The sequence below is a fragment of the Lycium ferocissimum genome, chromosome 5 (genome assembly GCF_029784015.1).
Source record: "Lycium ferocissimum isolate CSIRO_LF1 chromosome 5, AGI_CSIRO_Lferr_CH_V1, whole genome shotgun sequence".
Classification (NCBI taxonomy): Eukaryota; Viridiplantae; Streptophyta; class Magnoliopsida; order Solanales; family Solanaceae; genus Lycium; species Lycium ferocissimum.
This window is the reverse complement of record NC_081346.1, coordinates 15834051-15842898: the sequence shown is the minus strand read 5'-3', so window position 1 is coordinate 15842898 and position 8848 is coordinate 15834051.

The following is an 8848-nucleotide window of genomic DNA, read 5'->3' as shown; positions in this document are numbered from 1 at the left end:
AACCCCTGCCCCGCTGCAGTCCACCTCTCAAGGCGAAAACCTCACGAGTAGATTATCAAAGGGGTCGATGGAAATGAGCGAATATGATTTATCCTATCAATCCCGCTCGACCATGAGCATGCAGAGCTTATCTGAATTTGAGAATGACTTCGTCCCGAACGTGCTGTTCAGTTGTCCCTAAGTATGAAGCCCCGGTCTCCACTTTCTTTGTTTCTTTTCCTTTTAGTTTTTCTTCTACTGCAGATCAGGGAGTTGGACCGACCGAAAGAGAGCCTCTCCTGCCGGACCCACCAAACTCTTAAAATATGCCTCTGAGACTCTTTTTTCTTGATCGAGTTTTTCCCGGAAGGGTTTTTTTACCGGTAAGGTTTTAAATGAGGCAGCGATCAAAAAACGTATTACCCTTAAAGACGTGGTCGGGTTACGCCAAACGCAAGCCGGAAGCCTCTTCCGCCCAGTTCGAAGTAGAGAATTGTAATCAACGGACAACATGCCTCAGCCTCTATCACGATTAAGGTTTAGCTCCTTATCAGGGCTGGAGTCCGATTGGCGTGGCGCGAAGCTTGTAGTTCTTTCCTTTGTCCAGCAATGTGAAATACAAACTGGCTACGCGCCTCATTGTTCATAAATGAAAAAAGTTTAAATCAGTGCGGTTACACTCTAAATTTATTAGTACGAATGGGTTCCCCTGGATCTGAACACATCCCCCATTAACAGACACAGCCTGCGGGCCTCCGAGCTTGAAGGAATCATAAAACTTATGACAAAAAGATGACGTCGAGACGTTCTCCTCATCAGCGTCAAAAAATAATAGGGGCCCCTCCTTTTATTATGAATAGGATGAATAATACCTGATCATAACATACGCGGCTGGAAGTAACATTCCCGGATTGTGAGAAGTGATTGCACGCAAAACCAAGCGCATAGCATAAAATAATCAAAACTCCTAAACACATGCGTCCGAAATAAAAATAGAGCATGCTTCCAAAAGAAGGGTCTCAGGTCGGATGGATCCTTATAATAGAAATTCTCCCCTTCAAAGGGACAGATAAGCGTGACGTCCGGACCACAATCATTACCAATAAAAATGAAGTCGAGCCAATTTATGTGCAGTAATGGCCAAGTTAGATAGAAACAAATTAGCAATTGAAACACAAGCAAGGATGGGTGACTTAAGGCAAAAAAGAAACGAAGTAAATACCTTCATCGTCCAAACATCGATAAGTCTTTACAAAACTGGTCAAAAGAAGACACATCGAACATGGCCTAGCAAAGGAGGAGGAATGCACCAGATCAGATCTTGGTGGCGTCAAGCAAAAGACCGACCACGGTAGGATTCTTAGGAGCAAGGGATGCGGGATCGGAAGGAGTAATGTTAAGAGCAGGAGGGCCTCGGTAATAAAAAAGTCTTTGGTCCTCTCCGGGCTAGCTTCTGCAATAACTCTCGAGGTTTGTTCTCCGACTTCTTCCGGGGCTTCCTTATTATCTCAATCATCTGAAAACCACCCTTCATCACCGGATGCTTGATTTGCGTCATCGGCTGCAGGTTGAGCGTTCAATGCCCTGGCTGCAGCCTCTTCGACAGATGAGGCGGCAATAATTTTTTCCTCGGTATTGTCCAGTCCATCATGAACCTCGTCAAGCACAAGCCTGTGAGCACGATATAAAGCATAAACCTTCTCCAGAACTAATTGCATCCTCAAGTCCTGCATTTGGGCACCTTTCTCGGTGAGAAACAGCCGTTATCTTTCAATGGTGCCCAGAAGACTGGCGTTGGACTGAGAAATACCTTTATTGTCCTCCAGCTGCGCCTTGTTTAGGGCCCTTTGAGCCTCTAATCGCCCCTTCACATTGGCTATGGTCCTCTCAGCCGCAACCTTTTCTTGGGTTTTCTTTTCCAGCTCTGCTTTCAGGGTCTGAACTTTCTCCGTTAGCCCAGACTCTCTCTACACAAGGCTTGTGAAATAATCCTGGTGATCAGCCCATTTCTTCTGCAGGTCAGCCATATCGGCGTGAAACTTGACAGCCTCCTCGCTATGAATTTTTCTCTCGTGCTCTGATTGAGCCAGCCTGGTCTCTAGCTCCTCAACCGACACTAATTTGACTTCTAGGTCGGGAATGAGGTTTTGTAGCCTCTGAATTTCCTCCAACCTTTCCTTCTCTTCGACCAGTTTGTGTTAGAGGCCTTCCATCGTCAAGAGGCTGGCCTGAAAAGAAAGATTATGCACTCAAAGCCCTGAGGTGACTTTAAAAGCTGAATGAAGTCTAGAAAAGGAAAGAGAGAATTCATTGCATACCTGATCGACTGCGTGTTCCGGCAATCAGCTGACACGACGCCCATCTTCCTCTTGTCCTTCTCCGTAGCCAAATGCCTCAGATAACTTTCAACTCCCACAGGTAGGGAAAGTAAGTTGCATTCTTGATGAACGGACACAGTGACTTGGCGAAAGGCTGAGGGGTTATGTACCGGGGTCGGTAAGGTATTCACCAAGCATCACAGGAGCTCCTCTTACAGGCTGAGCCCCCGGATTGAAGATTCTGCCTGCAGGGGATCGATGGGAGGAAGCCCTTAGAAAGATGAGGGAATGGATGGGACAGGTATCGAGCCCAAGGCCCCGCTTCGGGCATTGGAAGGAAAAAATGAGGGGGGGGGGGGGGGGGGGGCGACAGAATCCGCCATCGGAGCTAACTCTATCTCCTCGAAAAAAGCCTCAATGGTAACTTTTTGAGAAGCCCTTCTTCTGCTGATAAGTTATGTGGTCGGGTCCTCCTCCTCCTCGCTGGTGTCAACTTCTAAGTTTATCGCCCCTTGAGGGGTGGCTGCGGTCCTTAAAGATGAACTCGGACCGTCCCGACCAGCGTCAGCTTACTTGTTCCTCTTTGTGATAGAGGCAGGGGCCGAAGATGCCCTCTTTGCTCGGGTCATGAAAGTATTCCCTCGTCCCTGAGATGATGTCGCGGCAACTTGTAGCACTTGTTGGATGGCTACAACCGGGTCCTCGGATACATCAGCCAGAGGACGCACAGTCGCCCTCTTTGGCAGTCCGTGGTTCTTTCCCCTTTAATTGTTCCTGCTAGAAATTTCTTCCACAACCTGATGTGAGGAGAGAAAAAGTCGAGGATTTTTTGGACCCACCTCGAAAGATCCGGTATCAAGTTCGGTGTCCACAGGGTGGTGCAAAAATGTAGAAAAAAATCAATAGTTGAGCATTAAAAAGTAGCTTAAAAGGGATAAGGGGATCGGAAACATTTACGTCTATAGTTCCATTATTCTGGTACAGGGACCTCCGGGGGCTTGACTAAATTCGCGGTGGCAATGATGAAGTATCTTTATGTCCATCCCCAATCAAAATCGTCATCAATACTCGTAATTATCGCATTCTGACCGCACCGGGCTAATAGAAGGACCCCGGCCCTGAAGATCTTCAGAGAATAGGGATGTATCAGGTGGGATAGAGTGAAGTCCTCTTAGACTTGAGCAGAGAGGTACCTAAGACACACTAACGTCCTCCAAACCTCCGGGCCAGCCTAGGCTAAACAAATCTACTATTTTCGGCAAAACTCTAAGATCACGGGATCAATGCGGTCACCGATTCTCAGAGAAAAAGGATAGGTGTATATGAAAGAGAAGTTGGGTCGATGGGAAGTAATGTTCTCCTCCTTGGTCGGAAGGAGCACCTCGATGTCCTTCCAGCCACAATCCTTTTTAACCTGGCTAAGGTTATCTTTGCAAATCGAGGTACATTATACGTGTGCCGACCAGTCTCTTTCACGATCCGGGGCGGTAGAAGTCTCGCGCACGGCTAAGTCTTTAGCGATCAACCATTTTTCGGGAATAAATATTTTTGCCTGTTGGGAGGCAGTGTTTGAGGCGGAAGCCTTTCTCTTCGACGATCTGGGTATTGGAGGACAGTCAATCGGTACTTAGTGAATGGAGACCTCGATATCGCTGTTTTCAACCGCCCGAGATCGGGTAGTGGCGCCGCCAGCGGTAGACGAATCGAAAGACATGGCAGAAGTTGGAAAAGATAACGATTATGATTTACAGAAAAAGAATGTTAGCTTTGAAGAACGATTATAGGAAGCCTCTCAGAAAAAAATAAGCTCGAGAGTGAAATGACTCTTGGGGGGAGAGGCGGAAGTATTTACAAGGATAAAGGAGCAAGCGGTACAACCCTAAGTGGAGGGATGCTTTTTTGGGGCGCGTCAAGTCACACCTTGAAGGAAGGGCTGCTTCATCATAATGAAGGCGCGATCTCTCATGAAAAGACTAGGCTAAGAATGGGATACGTAGCCAATTACGTCTGACAAGAAAATAACGCGTGCAAGGGGAAACGACACCACCGAATGAGTGAAGAGGCACATTAAATTCGAAATCCTGATAGGATAGGTCTCGACGATTCAAGGACTTCCCCATGCAAAGGCTAGAAGTGATTGGCTCTTCCACTTCCCGGGCTCACGATTAAGGTAACCCCGAAATGTGGGGGACATCTGTATTGGGTAGAAAATCGGCCTGGAGTTGCATGCGAGACCGGGTGCTCAGGGTGATCCGAGGAATCCTCAAAGTTGTAACCCACTCCAATCAATCCGCTGTTCTAGATCAGAGAGCCGCTGACTATGCTAACGTTGGGGATAACCTCATGTCACATCATCCGTATGTTAGGGTGGAAAAGTCTTGTGTTGGATTTTCATGTAGATAGCTTATCATGTAAGCTAAGGCATATTCACTTCTACTCTTGTAACCTATCTCATATTTTTCTCTCAAGAGCAATATACCTTCGAGCACATTATTTATCTTTGAATATCTATTTGTCTTACATTATCTTATTATTTAAGCTGGGTTCTTTCGATGTAGCCATTATAATCACAAACACTGGCCCCGAAAGGAGAGTTTCCGGGATTGGATACGACCTACTTATCTTTAAACCCTTAAAATATAAATCTCTAACTGATTATACATTTTCACCGGAAAACAATTATATAATGATTAGAATGTAGCTAGTGAGTAATTCTTGTTTGATTTTTGGTTGATATATTACAAATTAGTGTGCAGTGTATAAGTTAAAATATTTGTTTAATTTTAATTTTAAAATCATGCTGTGTTGCATTAATATAGGACTTTTAGTCTTTTACCATAGACTTTATGAATTTTTAAATTACTCCAATAAGTGTGGACATAAACTTGCTATCACAATCCTAACAGTGACCCGATTTAAATTTACACCCTTTTTCTTAATTTTTAAGGAAAAAGTGTGAATCTAATAATTGGCGTATGTTTTGCATAACATGTACTCCCTCAGATAAAAAAAAGTGTCCACTTAGCCTTTTTTTCTTGTGTCAAAAAAAGTGTCCACTTATCAAATCAAGAAAGAATTAGGCCCCATTTGTTTTCATTAAGACTAAGACGTCTGAATCTGAATGCACATCTGAATGATTAAGATGTTGTCTCTAGGTCTGAACACTGAATGATTAAGACTGTTTGTTTTTCAATATCTGAATGTGCATAATGTATTTATTTAAACATAATAAATATACAATTCAAATTAAAAAGTAACTAAATAGTAGAAAATAAATACAAATTTAATTAAAAAAATATATTATTTGATAAAAAAAAATGAAACATTTATGTTCACTAGTAATGGTGGAGATGTTTTGTAGTCGTGATGGGTGGTGAGTGGGGGTGGAGGGGTGAGTGGGTAGTTGGGGTGAGGGGTGGGGTTGGTGGGGAGTTGGGGTGAGGTTGGTGGTGGGAGGTGGGGGTAGTGGGGAGTGGAGGTGGGTGGTGTGGGGTAGGGGTTGATGGTGGGGAGTATGGGTGGGGTTGGTGGTGGAAAGTGGGGGTGGGTGGTGTGGGGTAGAGATCGGTAGTAGGGAGTGGGCGTGGGTGGTGGGGGGTGGGATTGGAGTTCGTGGTGGGGAGTAGGGGGTTGGAGTGGAGGGTGGGTGAGTAGTGGCGTGGGGTTTGAGTGGAGAGTGGGTTGGGGTGAGGTTGAGGTGGATGGTTGGGGTTGGGGTTGAAGCTGGTGATAAAAAAGTTTCATACAAAAGTATCACTTAATGATATTAAGATTTGGTTCGAAGATCTTAACGATTAAGCATTTATTCGGACCCAATAAGTCTTAGATCTTAATGCAAACAAACGCACTTAATGGCTTAAGGTCGACCGATTCGTAGTTCGGACTGCTAATAAGTGCAAACAAATGAGGCCTTAATCTTGTTTTTCCAGATTTGCTCCTATTAAGTGTTATATGATCAAATCTCAATGCTTATTTAATTAGGGGTAATTTAGTCAAATTACATATTTTTATCTAAGAGTTAGTATTTTTTAAGAGGTATATAAATGGTTAAGTGGACTCTTTTTTTTATCCGGAGGGAGTATTAACAATCAAAATCGTAAAAATCAATGGGAACAACTCCCCTTTCCATTTCAATTTCACACAAACAATGCATGAATGTGAAAAAGACAGAAACTTCGCCAGGAAGGAGGCAAACAGGAAATTAAGAAGAGGACTTGCATGAGACTCAAATGTGCTTGTCTTTTTCAACCACTATTGGGAAGGACAATTATAACTATAGTTTTTCCAAACGCATGCATTCTACTTTTCAGAAATCAGAAGATATAAAACGAGTGCGTTATTTTTCAAAATTAACGACAAATCCTATCCATTTAACCTTTTTCATTACAAACTAAGGTGCCGTTTGGACAATTAGCAAAAAAAAAAGTTAGTACAAGTAACATAGACTGATGAAGAGATAATATCTCAAATGGTCACTCAATTAAAGGTAGGTAATTCAGAAAGTCACTCAACTTTATTTTCTAACCCAAAAGTCACTCAATTAAGAGTAGCTCACTCAGCAAATCACTCAACTATTGGTTCACTTAGGAAGTCACCCAGCTTATTGAAGAGATTTTATTATTTAAATTTTGCTGACATAAATTTTTTAGAAAATGGTGAACAACATTGTGAGAAAATGGAAGGAAAGTAGCAAGAAATTGAAAATTTCATGTCGGTAATAGTTACCTTGCCTTTACTGAGGGTCATTTATGAAATGATTTTCACTCTCCAATTTTGCTTTAAAAATCAAATTTTCCCTTCAACTTTGAACAATAGTCGTCACCCCCCCCCCCCCCTCAATCCTAATTGACTTTTTCAAATTCTTATTTTACCCTTACATTATCAACTTGTCTTTTTTACTTTTACTTCTTTAAAATCATGATTTTTGTAATCTCTTTAATCTATGTAACAAATTTCCTATAAAAAAAAATATTACTTTTGAGACGAAAAAAGAAAAGTGAGAAATACTAATTGTGTATATAACTTAATATCGTTCTATAATGAAATAAATGAGAATAAAAAGAATTTCTTTTTGTTAATAATAATCAAAACTCTCATATCTATTTATACAAGTAAAAATAACAAGTAATAATAACTTTATAAATATCTTTCAATAAACAAAATAATTAATAAAAATAGAGGTATATTTTATAACAAAATCCTAAAAGATTATCTATTTATATTATAAATGAATTTTAAATTATAATTGAAATATTCCATTAATGACAACTAAAACTCGTTTATATATTGACAATTGAGAATAAGAGAGAAGTGAAACTTAAATCTACATATACATATATATGTTAAAATAACAGGTAATATGTGAGTGTGTGTGTGTATATATAAAAAGTAACATTATGATAAATTCATAAAAGGATTATTCTATTTATAATATGAATTTAAATAAAAATTTATAAATACCTAGGTTAAGAAAATAAAATTTATATAATATAAAAAAGTATTATATAGATGGAGAATTGAAAATGTCAAGGGTAAAATAGATATTACATAAGATAAAAGGGAAAGAATGTCTATTATTTAAAGCAAAGTTGAGGGATAATTTCAGCCCATGTGAAATTGAACAAACTTTGGAAATAAGGTTTAGAAGACAAGGGAGGGAGAAAAGAAGTTGGTACGGAGCATATTAACCTTTAAACGTTAATTGGTCTATATGGTCTTTGGCCAACTTTGCCTTTGATTAATCCTCCTTTTCCGGGAAGTAATGCCACTTAGGAATAATCAAATTTATCGTTTCCTCTAGTCTTTGCATGAGTCCCCACTCTACGTTTGGACTACTTCTTGGGAAGTGAAAATGTTTGTTTCCATATTATCCTCAAAAACATTTTGTATTAGATGGCGTACGGTTACGTTGTTTCAAAACAAAATTATATTGTATATATAAAGTTAAAATTAATTTTTTTATATATATATAATAGATATTAAATTTTCTTAATTTATTTGTGTATTTATTTCTCATATATTTGAACCTTCTAGATGAAAATTCGGACTCTGTCATGAGCTTTTAGTGAGTGTCATATATGAAATTGACCAAACTTTGGAAACAAGCTGTAGAAGACGCGAGGGAGAGAGAAAAGAAGTTGGTACGGAGCATATTGACCTTCAATCGTTAATTGGTCTATATGGTCTTTGGCCAACTTTGCCTTTAATTAATGGAAAATGGTCAAAAATGCCCCTTTACTTTGAGAAAAGAGTTAAAAATATTCTCTATTATAAATTTGGATAAAAAATATTCCTCCGTCATTAAAGTTTTCAAATATACCTCAGTCTTAACAGAAATTCTTAAATCCCCTAATATAACCCGATTTCATTTTTAAACCCCAAAAATGCCCCATATAGGTTTTTTATTTAGTTGGGTTGGATTTAAATAGAGCGAGTTTAAAAATAAAATCGGATTATGTTGGAATTTCAGTTAAGACAGGGGTATATTCGAAAACTTTAATGACTGGAGGGGTATTTTTTATTCAAATTTATCATAAAGGATATTTTTAGTC